Source organism: Cetorhinus maximus, chromosome 3 (genome assembly GCF_964194155.1).
Source record: "Cetorhinus maximus chromosome 3, sCetMax3.hap1.1, whole genome shotgun sequence".
In the NCBI taxonomy this organism is placed as follows: Eukaryota; Metazoa; Chordata; class Chondrichthyes; order Lamniformes; family Cetorhinidae; genus Cetorhinus; species Cetorhinus maximus.
The window spans coordinates 113,256,429-113,275,052 of NC_135881.1; positions in this window are offsets into that span (position 1 = coordinate 113,256,429).

Consider the following 18,624-nt stretch of genomic DNA (forward strand, 5'->3'; position numbering starts at 1 on the left):
CACCATCCTGACTTGGAACTATATTGCCATTCCTTCACTGTTGCTGGGTAAAAATCCTGGAACTCCCTCCCTAACAGTACTACAGATGTACCTACAACACATGGATTGCAGCTGTTCAAGAAGGCAGCACACCATCACCTTCTCAAGAGCAACTAAAGGTGGGCAATGAATGCTAGTATTGCCTAGCTGGCAATACCCACATTCCATGGACGAATAAAAAAATATATAGTTGTACCGCATGAAAGTGCTGACAGAGGATTTGATCCAGGGTGCCAAGTCCAAAATACAATAAAACTCATTGATTGTCCCATGATTAAATTATCCAAAAGTACACTATATCCCAAATAGAAGGCAGAGTACTTAGAAAGATAGATAAATATGCACATTATAACTAATGCTAAATTGCAAACATTTGCTAGTAGTTAGTCCTATATAGTCAAGGAAAAAGAATTAAGAAAATTAGAGAATGAAGAGATGTGGGAATAAGGCAGGAAAGTGAAGTCAATGAAGAAGTTCATCCATGATCTTATTGGATGGCGAAGCAGGTTGGAGGCAGCCTATGGTGTATTCATGCCTCTATTGCTTACATTCTTAGAGCCAGAAAAAAAATGAGAGAGTAAAGGAGGGTCAGAGTTGTTTGGTGGTCCAGTGAATGTGGAAAAAGATTAAGGAGTGAGTTAAAATCCAGCTTTTGGATGGCAACTATATTTGTCACTAGTCCGTAGAACATTAAATTATCTATTACGCCCCTCTACCCCCAGATGATAAACATTTCCGAAGTGTTCAATTATTGCAAGGAAATTCTTTCCAAGATCTGAAGTGTTAAAATCTTTTAATTTGTTTGTCTTTTTGATTCAGTGACTTGTGCTCTATTATGAGAACATAATTTTTAAATAAATTTGTAGTGCAGCTGGGTTCATTTCTCATTCCTGTCAGGTGCGGAGTGTGTAGTTGCTTGCTGAAGTGTATCTCCCTGCCATTTGAAAGAAAATCAGTTGCAATTATCTAGAACTTCAGCACTTCACACACTGTCAATTAATTTGAAGTCTAGTACCATTAAAATCTTTGCAGTATCCTGTATATACTGAACTTCGGAAAGAGGGAAATCAGATTTTGTTTATTAGTAAGTCGAAGCATTGGTCAGTGCCATTTCCAGAATGGACCTGTACTATTAATTATTGAAGAAAACTTCCTACAGTGAATTGGAATGTGTTTCACTTTCTGACTATCAGGTTTGTGGCAAGAAGATCAGATAAACTGTGCAGCAGTTCTGCTACTGCCCACTGATTTTGGCAGCCTCCAGAATCAGTTATGCAAGTTCTGTATCAAGCCTGAGTACATAGTTATTAAATGTATTATCAGTCTCACATCAGTCATGCCACAACTGATGTCAGACAATGCTCACTTTACCTGAAAGCCACAGTTTTACCAAATTAAAGTAATTGATTCCTAACCCTTTGTAATAATCTCAGTCCATACTGACTCCGCAGTCTTGGGGCACAATTTTATGGCTGACGTGCGGGTGGCGGAGCCCGCATGTCAGCGCTTAAAATGTCGCGCGCTGACGTCAGGCGAGCGTCCCGACGTCAGCGTGCGGCATAACGATGCTTAGGTGGGCGGGCGCGCTATGAAGTGCGACGCATGCCCGCCACTATTTAAAGGCCTTATTAGGGCCCTTAACTCGGCAATTGAAGCCAATTTTGAGGAGCCCATGCGATCTTCGGCTCGGCGCACGGGCCTAACGGGCAGGCGGGTAACTGATTTTTTAACAAAACTCATCCACGGGCGGGATATGTGGGCTCAGAGGGGTTGTTAATGATTTTTCTGAAGTATTTAATGCAGAAAGTGTTTTAAACTTGCCTGTGTGATCGGTAGCAGTTCAGATCAATTTCCAATAGCTTTCTCTGTACTTTGAAGCATCAGCTCACCAGTCTGCAGACAGTAATCTTTATCGGGCCTGCAGCTTTCCAGAGGCCTCCATTTAGCCTGAGTATGGGTTCTGACATCTCCACTGGAGGCAGCTCCTCTGAGGAGGAAGGGAGAGATAGAATAAAGAGGAGGCCAGGACTGGACAATCAGCCTCCAGGGGAGACACCTTTGGGACGCCAGGCGCAGGCACAAGGGGCGCAGGGCCAAAAAGTAATCCAAGGTGGAAGGGGCCGCAGAAGATGCCACTATCCTACTGCCAGGGTGTACAGGCGGCGAAGCAACCACCTCAATATGACTGAGGTGCAGTGCCGAAGGAGGCTCCGTCTGTCAAGGGACACAGTCAACTATATCTGTCAGATGATTGGCCCTGAGATCTCCCCTAACTATGTGGGAGGACACCCCATGCCAGCGACTCTGAAGCTCACAGTTGCCCTCCAATTCTATGCATCTGGCTCCTTCCAGGGCTCAGTGGGTGATCTCTGCGGTGTCTCCCAATCAGCTGTACACACTTGTGTCAAGCAGGTTACAGATGCTTTGTTCAGACGGGCATTGACCTTCACCCACTTCCGCTGCGACCAAGCAAGTCAGATACAGCGAGCCAGAGGCTTTGCAGCCATTACTGACTTCCCCCGCATCCAGGGTGCAATAGACTGTACACATGTGGCCATCAAGGTGCCAGCAGGTGAACCCGGTGCCTTCGTCAACAGGAAGGGATTCCACTCCATGAACGTGCAGATAGTGTGTGACCACAGGATGCTGATTCTACAAGTCTGTGCAAGATACCCAGGCAGCTCCCATGACGCCTACATCCTCAGACACTCCCAGGTGCCGGGGATCTTCAGTGCTCCAGCCCGGCTGGATTGCTGGCTGGTGGGTGACAGGGGCTATCCCCTGCGAAGGTGGCTCATGATGCCTCTCTGCCATCCAAGAACAGAAGCTGAGGTGCGCTACAATAGGAGCCACGGTTCCACAAGGGCTGTGATGGAGAGAGCCATCGGTCTTCTCAAGATGCGCCTCCGTTGCCTGGTCCACTCAGGGGCGCACTCCAGTACCCCCCAGATCGCGTCTCTGTGATAGTGGTAACATGCTGCCCCCTGCACAATCTTGCGCTGGAAAGGGGGGATGCGGATGACGATGAAGACCTTGACACACTGGATGAGGCTGCACATGATGAATCCAGCAGTGGCTCAGAGGATGAGGAAGCACAGGGCAATGATGAGGGGCAGCACGGCGACCCAGAACTACACCAAGGAAACAGGGACACCCGGGAGATTTTAATCCAACGAATCTTCAGCTAGCTCCACATGCATGGATCAGCAGGACCAGCATTGCCTGGAGCATCCATACGCAGCACTTAGGTGCTACATCTTCCACCTCATCAGCTGCAACTAAGGGCTTAGTACAGAAACATCAATGTCCACTCAAACACTCATGATATGTCTGTGAAACAGACAAATGCAGCACAAAGGAGACACCCTCAGCCATGGTCACAAAAGTGGACTTTATTCCGTCCAAAATAAAACACAAATGTCACTCAGACGTACACAAGTATTTTTTCCCTAATCTAGGGCCAACACAAAATCACTAGTGACAAACACTTGGAGAGCCTAATATGCCTTCATTTGTCCAGGTGTCGCTCCATCGCTTGGAGTGGCTTGTGAGACAGCCTGCTGACTCTGCTGTCCTGTTGGTCTCGATGACCTTGCCTGGCGCCCTCTGGCCCGTGGAGCCTGTGCTGGACCCGCCTGGGAGGGAGTATCCAGTTCCAGAACTGGCACCTCCCCAGTTGTCGCAGTCTCAATGGATGCAATGGTCACTGGCAGAGGGGCGGAAGAGCTGCTGCCCTCATCCGGAGTGCCCTGAGAAGAGCCCGCAGAGACGACAGGCAGCCGCTGCGCCAACGTGAGGTCCAAATCTACCTCCCTGCTCACCGCAGATGGATGGGCACCGAGCGGTGACACTTGGTGCCCAGAACATCTCCCACATTGCGAATGACCACCTGTGGCCATTAGCGCTGTGAGGGCTTGCAGGTCCGAGCGCAACCCAATCAGAAGAGTCTCAATCCAATTGAAGCCCCTCTCCATGAGAGCCGCCAATTTCTCAGTGGAGGAAGCGTGAAGCTCTGTCCTGAGGTTCATGCCTTTACGTGCACTCTGCCTGGATTCCTCCACCGCAGAGACCAACTGAAGCACACCCTCATGTAACCCTGCCAGATGCTCCCGCACACCCGGCCGCTTGTCCTGCAGCTGCTGCATGGCGGACATCTCCAGAGGCACATCATCACTGCCGGACTCAGCATATGCCTGGCCCCCTGCGGTCCTCCAGCTGCTGGTGCCATCGGCATTCTCTGTCCATGCCATCTCCTCCAGCGATTGTGAAGTGCCCTCTCCACTGTGCCCCGGGACACCAGCCGACGTTATATTCCCCACCGAAGTGTTTGTCGCTGCGCTGGTGCCTGGCTGGCTGAAATTATGTGCTGTAAGTTGCAAGTCTTGGCCCTCAGGTGTGGAGGGGGCGCTCCGGACGTGTTGGGGGAGGCCATGCGGTGGTGATGCTGAAATTAACAACAAGGACAGTGCATCAGTTAGCGTTCACTCAGTTAAACCTTTCATCCCTTTCACTCCCCCAGCCTCATTAGTCGCTCACACTTCAAGAACCTAAGGAGACGAACATTGATGGGGTGCTAAATAGTCAAGAGGAGGTCCAAACATTATACATGCATGTAGACAGGCTGCTCAGATGGCCTAAGGAATGCCATTTGGAATGTTATGTGGTTAAGTGTTTGGTTAAGCACTTGGGCAAGACAAGCAAGGTACGGGAATACATGTGTAATGGTAGGACCGTGGGAAGTCATGATGATTACAGGGACCTTGCTGGGCAGACCTGTTAAAGTAGCAGAACAGGAACATAAGACGTTTAACAAGGTCGAAGCCAGACTTGACTTTATTAGCCGAGGAATAGAATGTAGGAAAAGGGAGGTCATGTTGCAAGTGCAGAAAACGTTGTCGAGGCCGCATTTACACTTCTACGTTCAGTTGTGACCTGCGCTTCATGGGAGGGATGGCATTGGAGTGGGGAGAGTGCAGAGGTTCCTGACCTGGATGCATGCTGGCCTGGAGAGGTGGAGTTATGAGGAAACATTTCAAACACTTGTGACATTTGCCGTGGAGCACAGGAGATTGACAGGTCACATTATTGACCTTCATACCGTTATGAGGGGCATAGACCGGGTGGACACAAGGCAACATTTCCCCTTGGCGCAGGGATGGTGGCATTTATGCAAGTTGAGTGCCATGAGGTTGACAGGTGAGGTGTTGAGCACCTTTTGGCCAGAGTAATGTGGGACGCACTGACTGAAAGGGTGGTGGAGGTACAAACCCTCCTAAGATGCTATAAGTATTTGGATGTGCAGCAGCGATGCCATGGCATGTTAGGCCATGGGGATAGTGGCCACAAATGGGATAAGGTGACTTTGGAAGGTGCTAGAGATGCACATCCTCAAGGGGCCGAGGGACCTTTGTGTCTGACCCACACGTCTGACTGTATCAGTCTGTGAATGAGCAGCGTTGCAGCATTAACAATGGCAGCAACCATCAGTGCTTTGGATGGTGGGAAGACAGAGTGGATGGGACTGTGGGCCTCAAATATCTGGCCACTGAACCCCAGCCTCACCGACACCTGCCGACCTGGCCGCCTGCCTCCTCCCCAGCTCCATGGCCTGCTCCTCATTAGTGGTGAGGCGCTGCAGCACGGCGTGCCCACCACCAGTCCACAGACGCTCCCGGCTATTGTTCTCTGTTTTTGCCTGCAGAACTGGGAAGATCATTTATTGGGGCTGATTGCTCATGTACTCTGCACGCGCACACCGCACCCCAACCACAGTGGCCCATCTGAGGCCTCCAGCGGCTCCTGTCCACACTACTGGTGATCAGTCCCCAGAAGATAGTATGGCTGCTCCCAACCCCCTCTCCCAATGATCACCTTGGACACATTCGGTGTCCATCACTTTGAATAACACACGGGTCTTAGCGCTCATGGCAAGGAGGCGCAACTAGTTGCGGCGTTGAGGCCAGCAGATGGCTCTTGGCCACGACACCTTGAGGCTCCCGTTCCACCATCTCATCACCATCAATAAGACATGTGTTGGAGTTCTGAGTATGTGTCTAGCTGCCTCCCCTGCAGGTTGCCCCCAGACTACTCAAATGCGACAAACACCAACATATGCTGCGGGGAGAACCCATCTCCTCAACGATTAAGGCTGATGTAAGCACGGTCACTATCTGTTTGCCCACCTAGCATGCGCCAAATGCCCAATGCAGTAACAATACTAAGGTGTGGCGTGGGGTGGGGGGGGGGGGTGGGGCCTTAAAGGCTAAGTCTACCTACTGGGTCAAATGGCCAAGGCTGACATGGTACTCACCCTTCCAGAGCACAGTAAATCATTGAAGCACTAGCGGCACTGGGTTCCTGTGTGCCACACGTCATCATGGGAGCTAGCAGCTACCTCCACCTCCTGCCATGCCTGCCTGGTGATGTGGGGGGCCCTCCTCCCCCCATCCTCTGGAAACAAAACATCCCAATGGTTGGACACCTCTTGGAGGAGGACAGCGAGGCAGGCATCTGATAACTGAGGGGCACAGTGGCCCCCCCGCTGGCCTATCCTGCAGCCTGTCCCCCTCCTCCTCCTCTGCCCTCAATGGGTTCCCTATGAGTGGCCATGGTGAACTGCCTCAAGCAGGCTGCCTGGCCACTCTTTATACGGACTGTCGATTCCCCATTAGAACCGGCGGTCTGAATACGCCCGCCGCTGATTCCATTGTACACGGAAGTCGCTAACCCGCTGAGCCGGCCTTAATTGGCCTGCCCACGTAAAATGGCTGCACGGCCCATTTCGGCAGCGGGGATCGGCTGTCCGCCCGCCGCTGAGTCGGTCGGGCCTGCCCGCCCGTCAAACGCAAAATTCTGCCCTTGGTGTTTAACTTCAGGTACCACTGCATTTCTTCTCTTGATGTTGAACATTTACCTTTTGAATATTCCTCTGTCTACAGATGCTGCCAGGCCTTCTAAGTATTTCCAGCATGTTCTGTAATTGTTTGTCTTAGTTTTGATTCAGTATGATATGTACAATTAAGTTGGTACATTTTTGAATTGTCCTTGTTATCAGTGAGAAATCAATAAAATTAATCATCAGGTTAATTTATTTATTAACTAAATAAGGATAGTTTTTTTTAAATGACCACATACTATGTTTAATAAATATATATTTTAATGACATTGGTTCTTTTGAAATACAATATTGGGTTCTTAATAACTAGCTAAATAAATGCAACTGCTAACCATTTGTCAATGAGAAGAGTTAACATAAGCTTCACATTCATAAGCTGTTAAAAACATTGTGATTAGATGCAATTAATTACTGTTATGTGGATCACATAATACTGGCAAGACTACATTTATTGTCCATTCCTAATTGTCCTGCAAAGATGATGGGTCCTCTTACGTAGCGGTTGCTTGTACAATAAAGAGACTTACTGTACTGGATCATTTCACTGTAGCCACATGGTGAAGGACTGCAGTCACATATAGGTCAGTCCAAGTAGGAGTAATAAGTTCACCAGTAAACAGTAGGGAGCCATTTGTGATTTTATAACAATCTGGTAGCTTTCAGTCATTTTTTCTTGCTGTCACAGTAATAAATGCAATTTTACAGATTGCCATGGTCATGCTTGCTGGGTTGTTAGGCCAATACAAAAACTATCAGGCTTTTCTGCCAAATGTAGTCAAGATCCTTGTTCATTTTACATAGGTGAAGAAAAAATGTCTTGCCTGAATGAATACAATGCAAATAAATTAATAAATTAATTAAATAAAATGTTCTGGTAATTATGTTTTGCTGTACTTCATAGTACACCTGGAGGTGAGTTAGAATTCGCTACATTGGATTAAGCAATTCATTCTTTTTGATTGAGCCCTTTATTTGTGTAGTATTTGTAATATGTCTTTGAGGTATGGGTTTCACAGTTAATTGTCTAAAGACAGCTCTAGATTCTTTGAAAATGATTATGTGGTAAAATAAACATTCCAATTTGACCTGTTTTGTGGTCTCTTTCCTATCTGTCCTCTTTTCCCATGAGGCTAGTCAAATTCTGATATCAACCCATTCTCTATTTTTAATCTCATATTTTTCCCACAGCTTTTTACTTGATCTCAAAAGAACAACAGTCTTGGGTTGCACACCACAGATGCTGTCAGACCCGCTGAGTTTTCCAGCATTTTCTGTTTTTAATCTTGCGAGTACATTTTGGCAGTGATAAAAATAAGCAAAGTGATGGTAGGTGTTGTTGACATTGCTATCAAGCAGCACATACTCAGCCATAACCTGCTCAACGATGTACAGTTTGGGTTCAGCCAGGGCCACACAGCTCCAGAACTCATTACAGCCTTGCTCCAAACATGGGCAAAAGAGCTGAATTCAAGAGGTGAGGTGAGCGTGACTGCCTTTGACATCACGGCAGCGTTTGAATGAGTGTGACATCAAAGAACCCAAGCAAAACTGAAGTCAAAAGGACCTGGGGAGAAACCTCTCCACTGGTTTGAGTCATACCAAGCACAAAGGGAGATGATTGTGGTTGTTGGAGGTCAATACCCTCAGTCCCATAACATCACTGCAGGAGTTGCTCAGGGCAGTGTCCTCAGCCCAACCATCTTCAGCTGCTTCAACAATGACCTTCGCTCCATCATTAAGTCAGAAGTTTGCTGATGATTATACAATGTTCAGTGCCATTCACAACTCTTCAAATATGGAAGTAGTCTGTGCCAACATGCAGCAAGGCCTGGACAACATTCAGGCTTGGGCTGATAATTTGCAAATGACATTTATGTGACATAAGTGCCAAGCAATGATTATTTCCGACAAGAGAGAATTTAACCACCTTCACTTGACCTTCAGTCATTACCATTGCTGAATCCCACAACATCATCATTAGCCTGGGGGTTACCACTGGCCAGAAACTTAACTGGACCAGCCGTGTAAATACTGTGGCTACAAGAGCAGATTAGAGGCTGGGAATCCTGTGGCAAGTAACTCACCTCCTGACTTCCCAAGGTTTTTCAACCGCCTACAAGGCACAAGTCAGGAGTGCAATGGAATACTCCCCATTTGCCTAGATGAGTGCAGATCCAACAACACTCAAGAAGATTGACACCATCCAGGACAAAGCTTGGTTGGCATCCCATCCACCACCTTAACATTCACTCCCTCCACCACAGGCGCATAGTAGCAGCAGTGTGTACCATCTACAAGGTGCACTGCAGCAGCTCACCTCAGCTCCTTCAACAATACCTTCCAAACCTGTAACTTCTACCACCAAGAAAGACAAGGGCAGCAGATGCATGGGAACATCACTACCTCCAAGTTCCCCTCCAAGCCACATATCATCCAGACTTGGAACTATATCGCTGTTCCTTCACTGTCACTGGATCAAAAACCTGGAACTACCTTCCTAGTAGCACTGTGGGTGTAACTACACCACGTGGACTGCAGCCGGTCAAGAAGGCATCTCACCACCACCTTCTCAAGAGCAATTAGGGATGAACAATAAATGCTGGCCCAGCCAGTGACTCTGACATCATAGGAACAGAGATTTAAAAAGAACCCTGATTTCAAAAAAGTGAAAAAACTGAATGGAGTCATCTGTAATGCCCAAAGATTGAAGATAATATATTGGCCCAGATTTTGCTTCAGCAGGGCATTTGCAGTGTAGCCTATTAATTAGACTTTTCCCCTCTCTTCCAGTGGACATTCCAGCTGATAATGGGGCAGATGGGTCCTTGGTGAATGACAAGACTAACAACGTTTCTCCTGAATCAATAAGATTTTGTATTTTGTAACAAATTGAGATGGTAGGATTGAATCTATCAACTTCCAATCCTCAGCAAGGTGAGCTGCTTAATGATTTCAACACTGTAACGTTCTATAAACACGTTGCAGTAAAAGCTTTAGATCAATGAGAGATTTTATGTTGTTTCCTTGTTCGTTAGAAGGCTATGTGATATGTTTGCAATGTTGTTGCCAAAAATAAAACTGACAGTTTGAAAAACTTACCATCAAATCGAAAATTATAGTGAAATGTGAAATTCCACAATATTTACAGTCCCCACAGCATAATGGACGAGGAAAACTGAGATATTGAGATACAATTAAATCTAAGTATGAGTGCTGATAGCAAACAATATACTGACGTTTAGAATTTTAATGTTTTTTTTTCAAAATAACAGTATAATTTTAGATTCAAATATTCCAATGACAGACTTAATAACATCAGGACTTAAGCGCAGAAAAATGTCATTACTGCACAGTGTGCCTGTGCCTCTCTTAGCTTCAAACTGGTGCTATTTACAGGACTGTGGTTCCATTTTCTTGGTCTTTTCCTATATCCTATTATTTCCCCCACTCCACTCCCAATGGCATAATTCCTTAACCACCATGATCAAATTGGCAGAAATAACTGTTGCATTATTAATGTTTAATAATCTAATAATCTTTTGCTTGGATACATTTCCTTGGCCTCCATCATTATGCTTCCTCTAATAATCCTCACAAACCTTTTAATAACTTATAAGACTTCTAAGTGAATGTCCTTAATCTTCTCTGCTGCAGTAAATGCAGCCTTGGCTTTTCCAAGTCTTACATCATAATTTCATTTTCTCAGCCTTTAGCATTACCAGAATAAATCTACATGCATGCCTCTAATATTAATAGTTGTTTGGTAGTACAGAACTGAGTATTGCTGAAAAAAAGAGCCATATAATGTCAAAACGTTTCATTTTGCACTCATCAGGACAATTCGCATGAATACTAAATGTAAAGCGAACACCAATTTACATTATACGAGAAGAGAGAGCTGACTGGCCCACAAGTAGACTCTGACCAGTAGTGGCGTTGCCATGGAGAATGCACCAGATGATGTTAGGATAGGAAACAGTTAAGCGACAACACGTAATAAAGTGAGTAATTAGAGGTAAATTGGTTAAGCATATCACTGGGTGCAAATAAATGGGAAACAGGTGGTGATCTGGGAAGGGAGTTTTATGTCAGTGGAATAAAACTCTTTGGAATAAGTCACAACTTGGGTTCTTTCTTTATTACCATTGTTAGGCAGTTAACTGTCAGTCACTATTAACTGGTGCATTCTCCATGGCAACCATGCCTCCACTGGTCAGAGTCCACTTGCAAACCAATCAGTGCTGTCCTCTCGCATAGTGTAAAATGTTGTTCCCTTTACATTTGGTATTCTTGCAAATTGTCCTGATGAGTGCAAGACAAAAAGCTTTGACAAAAAATGTTTCTTTTCTGAGCAATACTCAACTCCAATATTCTTTCAGCAACTGCACACAGTACTTCAAATGTGATGGAATCAATTTCTGGAACACAATCATTTCCTCCTTTCTTTCATTAACTCTACTAATAGTAGCAAAACTACTGGATTCTTTAAATCTAAAAGATTGTACTCCATCTTATTTTACAATCATGGTTAACAGATGATCTTATTGAACAAATTAATCTTGCTACATTGTTAGTGACTTTGTTTCAAAGTGGTCCTGGAAGTGAAAAATGGTTTTAATGAGTCAATAGCTAGATGCAGAGGGTGTAACATAATGGTCCTGGCAGTGGGCCTGTCCAGTGGTTGGAGGGTTCATGGCAGCCCTGCTACCGACATTTCTGGGAGCCCCATCGGGATCAAATCCTAATTCGACAGTCTGCTGGCTGCCATCGGTGTTCCCAGTTAAACCAGGTTGATTTCCTGCAGCACTTTCTGGTGCTGTGCAAATGTTCCACCTCTGAGAGCTGCTGGCCAATCAGACGCTGGCAGCACACCAGTACAAACAGCGTCACCAGGAGCGGTGACCACTGCTGCTACTGCAGGAGGCCCTAGGTTGAAGCTTGTTGCCGGTGCCCCCAAGAGGGTGAGCGGGGCTAGATCACTGAGGTAAGCTGGTAAGAGGAGGAAGTGTCATTGTGAAGGGCAAGATAGCAGCTTCTCACAGGTCCCTCATTTGCCACCTCCATTGAGCAAAGGGTGGCTGGGAAGGAGGGTCCCCCACCAAGACACAGCCCTACGTGCCAGGCTTTACCTGGTGGCTTACCCACATGGCCCACTTAAGGGTCTCAATAGGCCTCTGGGTAGGATGGCCCTTCTCAATCCTTCCCGCCTGGCTTCAGTTGCAGGGCTTTGGAAAAGTGACGGACTCCCCACCCTCGCATCTTCCCACCCCATTATACAGAACCCCCACCTCTCCCTCCCTGCCCTCCAGCCTGCCTCTTAGGGGAGTGTTATGTCCCACCCAGAATATAGAACTGATTATAAAAGGCATGTGAAACATTTAAAAAAGAAGTTAGAAGAGTTTCAGGAAAGAGTAGGGAAATGGGTTTAAATGGATAATTCTTTCAGACCTGAAAAAGGGCCGATTCTACGAGCATTAGTTGTGCTCTGTATCAAATTGTCTTCGTTCACAGATGTGGTTGGCCAGCCTTTTAAATACTCCGCTGTTTTTATTGCTAGGAAGTGACTAACCTAGTAATTTATCTCTTCCTGTGTAGAAGGACCTTGATTCTCCTCAGTACCTTCCCAGAGACCTGGTTAAATTCAAGAGCTAACCATTTATGAACCTAGTGTTAAACATTAATAATAATATATATTATTATTGGCATAAATAGCATTTAAACACTCAAATACTTGCCAGCAACTAAATACACAAATCAGAAATCTTTTCCATTAAAACCAAAGATCTGGTTGTTACTCGACTATTTAAGAAAAACACACTAATCAAATAATCTATTTAAATTGGATTTCTTGGAATTTAATAAATTACACCATTAATCTGGTTGCACCAATAACTGAGTATGTATCAAAGAATTTTATACAATAGGTCAAAACAAAAATCCTAATAATGAATCATATCTGAAGTTTTTATCATTGTACCATTTTTGGGTGCAGAGAAGAAATGCTTTGAAGTTAAAAATGCTGCTACATTTATTGGCTAGTGCAGAAGTACACTTGCTTGTAATTAAAATTAAAAAATCATATTATGCCCATAAAGGCTAGCCAGGCAGTCTCCTGGAACACAGCATGGCAAATGATTAATATGCAATCACATATTACTCAGTTTATAATATGTGTGTATGAATGTATGTAGACCATGGAAACATTCATATTGGAAGAACATATTTCTTCACCTGGATGAGCAAAACAGGGCAACAGGTTAACATCCTAGTCAGAATTTGTAGAATTGTTGTATCAGTCCTTTCTATTGACTCACACACTTATCAAAGCTTAGTACTTATTCTACTTTCCCTTCCTGCTCTTTTTTCATGGCATATTATCACTCCTATTCTATTTTTCTTCTTCATTGTAGTTAAGAAGGAATTTCAGGAAGAATTATCAGAAGTGGAAACAACAGCAGCATTTTGGGATATTACAGGATGTAGGACTCAGTTGGGAGTTGTCTACAGGCCTTCTGATAATAACGATGAGGTAGAAGAAGGAGAGTGGGAACCGCAGAATCTGGTCCTGTCCAACAGTAACAAAGTGCTTTTGGCTTGTCAGGATAAGAAAAGGTGCCAGAATGAGTTTCAGAATGCTAACCATGGTATAATGAAGCAGGAGATAATTCAAGGGGGTGATATGTGGGTATGGAATAGCAGAATAGAAAGATTGTAGTTGTACAGAATTTGATCATTAGGAAAAAAGAGGGTATAGATTGCAATCAGAACCGATATTCCCGAGGGTGGTGTCTTTAAAATGGTAAACTATTTCCTCTGTCCTTGAAAACTACCACTCTATCTCTACCCTCCCTTTCCCCTCCAAAGTTATTGAGCGTGTTACAGACTCCCAAATCCATATCCATCTCTTCTACAGCTCCATTGTTGAACCTCCCCAATAAGGTTTCCACCTCACCACAGCATGAAAGGACCCTCATCAGTTACAAAAGACATCCTCTGTGACTGTGACCATGGTGCAGCAGTCCTCTTCATCCTTCTCGACCTGTCTGCAGCCCTTGGGCAGAATTGCCTGCTCCTGTTGGTGGCCCATGTCATGGCGGTGATGAGCGGACAATATGGTGAGAAGGCCAAAAATCGGTTTTGTGCACCGTGAAACCAGTTTGCGATCGTCTGCTCTATCTGTCAATGGCGGGTCATGTTTCCCGTCGCTGCTGCACATCGGGAACCTAATTTCAATACTTTAGTGTCTCATTATAATCCCTGCTTGCCGGAATCAATCCCCCGCCATGGCAAATTTACTGCCCACGTCGGCGTGACTTCAGAACGGTGGGCTTCACGGCTTCCTTACAAAAGCGTGCACCTAGTGAGCTGAACTTCGAAGGGAACTCAGGGGTGAGTGCACACAACTTTGCGTAGTACTTGTGAGCATCGCCCGTAGTACATCAATGAAGAGGTGCCGTGCATGGGGGGAGGCTGGGCTGGGATTGGGTGCGGGGGTGCTCAGGCAAGTCACTTTTTCCCAACTGGCTTTCAGTGCGATGCCAGGGCAAAGGCTGCAGTGTGGGTGAGGTCGGGGGAGGGGGGGTTGGGGGCAAGGCAGCACAGAATTAAAGAAGTACACAAGCACGTGCCGGGGACAGGGGTGGAGGTGGGGTCTTGAGAGGGGTGAGGAAAGCGGCCACACACATAGAAAAGCTTGTCAAAAGTGAGCATTCTTCCACAGCTGAGACCGTTCAGCTGCAGCTCCATTGACATGCTTGGAGTTGGGTCTCTGAAGCATTTCTGCCACTCAAGCAATGCAAAAGCATGAAACTGCCACCAAATGCTCTAGAACCTTTCACCACTGATGCAGACTGCAAATTAATGTGCATTTTCAGGGGCAGAAGAGCAATTGGCCGACTGGGCAAGCTGTCGAATCCCTTTGTGAAAGGTGGCCATGGCACATTCACTGGTGGAGGTGCTCAGAGCCTCTTGCAATGTCTTTATTAAGGTTTGGACCAGTATCCCTGATGGTTCAAGCTAACAGTGTAGCCTTGCAGCACGGGTTAAGAGAATGCCCGCGCCTGAGCTGAGAGCACAGCATACAGTCCAGTGGGCAAAGCTGCCGCCAATCAGCCAAGTGGAGTGGGGCGGGAGTGGGTTGGGTTTCAGACAGGCATGAAGCGTACTACACACTGGCCATCCAAATGGTGGCCAGCCCTCTCCTGCATGCATGAAGGGGCCTTCAGATTTAACCAAGACAGGTTCTTAGGACACATATGCTAACCCACATGTCTTTTTCTTTGATCCTGTAGGAGGAGAACATCAGGATCATGGAGTCTAGTGATTTAGCGGTATGCCTCATTGCTTACAGGGAGCAGAGAAGAAGAATGCAGCAGAGGCCCCTGGTTCGGCAATGGGAGGAGCACCTCCCTCAAGATGAAGGGGCGGCAGGGCCTGCTGCTCATGCAACTGAAGATCCACAGAGAGCCATCGCTCATAGGCGTTTCACTAGACTCAGGGCCTCGTGATGGCGCTTGTCATTTCTGCAGATGACTGAGAACCGGTGTCGCTGAAGGCTGCGCATGTCTAGGGAACTGGTCAGTCACATGTGCCACCTGCTGCAGGATTTGACGCCATGGGGACATGGAGGGTATCCACTGCCAGTGGCCATGACCTTGGCGCTCAATTCTTAATCCAGTGGCTCCTTCTAGGGGTCCACAGGTGACCTGTGCAGGATCTTGCAAGCCTCCATTCACAAGTGTATCCAGGAGGTCACGGACACCATCTTCTTGAAAGCACAGAGCTTTGTGCATTTCGGTCAGGATCAGGAAAGCCAGGAAGCAAGAAGACTGGGATTTGCGCAGATCTCTGGTTTTCCACAGGTGCAGGGTATCATCGACTGCACTCATATAACGCTTAGATCTCCATGGCAACAAGGGGTCAACTACATTAATTGCAAGGGCTTCACTCACTGAATGTTCAGCTGGTGCGCAATCACCACAAATGCATCCTACAGGTCTGCGCACGACTCCCAGGGAACGTTCACGACTCCTACACCCTTAACAGGTCTCAGATCCCTGGCATCTTCCAGGCTCCACAGAGGCTGCAGTGTTTGCTCCTTGGGGATAAGAGCTACCCACAGAGTACGTGGCTGAAGATGCCAGTGTGGCAGCCTCAGACTGCAGCAGAGCGATGGTGTAACGAGGCTCATGCTGCAACCAGGACTTTGGTGGAGCAAATGATAGGCATTTTGAAAATGTGGTTCTGGTGCCTCGACAGTTCTGGTGGAGCACTGCAATACAGCCCCCAGAGGGTGTCACGCATCATTGTCGCTTGCTGCCTGCTATACCAACTGGCGCTGCAATGTGGGGAGAACCTGGATGAGGAGGAGATGGAGGAACTGCATGTCTCCTCCAATGAGGAGGATGTCAAAGGCAATGATGGTGATGAGGTCCTCGAAAGCGAGGATGCTGGTGATGAGGCTATCACACAGGCCAGACGAGGTAGGTACGCTTGGGAGGCCCTCAGAGCCGCAAGATTCATGGGGGATGATGACGAGATGCAATGAGGACAGTCCTGACATCCTCACCTTGCACCTGTGAATGTTTGACTCCTGTGTGGCTGATGGCAGAGCCCATACCCTCAATGCTCAGGCTCATGTCATAGAGATGCAGCAAAGGCCCTAATAGTCGCTAGATTCCAGGAGGATGATGACAACATTCAGTGAGGACACTCCATAGATTTTCACATAGCCTCTGAGAATGTCTGACTCCTGTCTGGTTGAGAACGGTTTGCTTGCGCTCCATAATCTGGGTCATATCATGGAGATAAAACCATGAAACTTTAAATGCATCTGATCCTTTGTCCGCCTTCAGCACCTGACCCCTTCAGGAGCGCAGCTTCACTGGTCACAGATGCTGAAGAGATTGGGGCCAGCCCCACCTCAAAGGTGCTGAGAGCACACAGAGAGAACGATGGAACTCTGTGACTCCTGCCCATGACATTCTGGCAACAATGACAAGCACCACCGAGGTGCAGGCATCACTGATGTGTCCAGTGATTGTGAGGCTGGACCATCACTTTGGACTGAAGGCTGCACAAAGCACAGGGAAGAGGACCTGGACTGGGACACCTGCCTTTATGTTGTGCAGGGACCAAGATTTGACATCTGAGTGACATGAACACAGCTCATCAGAACAAGGAGCCTAGGCAGGGAAACGTTCTTGGGAGTTTATTGACAATAATGAATAAGCGATTAACACCCATGCCCAGGCTCTGCTAGGTGTCAGCTGTAGCTCAGTTCATAGCACCCTTGCCTTTGAATCAGAAGGTTGTGGGTTCATGTCCCACTCCCGGAAACCAAGAACTGTGAATGTACTCGAAAGAGTTACAATCTGTGACTGTTGATAACTCGAAAGAGTTACATCTTCTTAACCAGGCTCCTGATTTGTTTATTTGTTTGGTAACAAAAGAGTCCCATCTTCTTAACCTTCGTAACCCTGCTGTTACGTCTAGGTGCTCCTCGGATGTCCACAGGAGAGGTGGAGACAGCTTGCTGACTGCTAGGCCCTGCCTCTGATGACCTTGGCAGGTGCCCCCTGGAGGGCCAAGACGGGGAGGGCCCTGATCTGCTTTCAGGGTTCTGCTGTATGGCAGTGGCACCCTCCTCTGCCTGTGGAGCTGGAGCTGCTGGGGTCACAGGAAGAGGGTATTTGGATGGGCTGGACACTCATGGAGTCATCTGGGCGGATGGCCCCAGAGTTTGCACCTGCTGATCCTCATCCCTATGGGTGCCCAAGGGCCCCTGGCTGACTCCTTAAGGAGAAGGGGAAGCTGGATTGAGATCAAGCTGCCCCATGCCCCTCTCGTGTACATGCTGTTGGAGGCCAACCATGGCATCAGCGATGGAGTTCAGCCCATGCAGCAGTGCAGGAGCAACAACCTGGATGAAGGTCTCCATGGCGGCCGTCATCCTACCAGTGTTGACCTTGATGAGTTGGTACGTTCGCACTATCACCTCAGCCTGAAGGTGGATGGACCTTTGTGCCTTGCAATCTGAGGAGTGCAGCGGACACCCCTTCCTGATGTTCCCGAGCTTGCCTTTGCAGCTCCAGCAACTGTAACATGACCGAGTCCAGAGGCTCGTCATCTGACTTAGACTCAGCAAATTTCTGGTCTCCAGCAGTCCTCCGAGTGATGGACACCTGGGAAGTCCCTGCCTCTGCCTGCTGTGGATCAGACAGTGCGATGTGCTCACCAGATTGTGAGCTAGGTCCCACCAAGGTCCTGCACTGGGTGAGTGCTGTGATGGGTCTTCAAGGAGGGTGCCTTCAGATTCTTCTTCAGAGGTTTCTTCGGGGCTTGATTGGAGGCCTTGAGTCGTGGACTCTATCGGCTGTTTAGCAAATATGCCTGTGAAAGCAAGGGGAGTTAATTAGTGCATGGCAGTGGCCTATGAAACAGGGCACATCACTCACAGTATCTGATGGACGTTGAACTGCTGGATCCTCACTGGGTAGAGCACCGCCAATCTCACCGTCAGCACAGGAATTGTCCAGATCTTTGCCAGCTAGCTGGATGGCTCTGTTTTCAAAGTCTGCGAGGACCTTAATTTCAGGCATTCCTCCACTGGTAAGCGACCTCTCCCTCTTATGTGCCAGCCTGTCCTGCATGAATAGAGGTGGAGAGAGTGTAAGCAGGACAACTGCCAG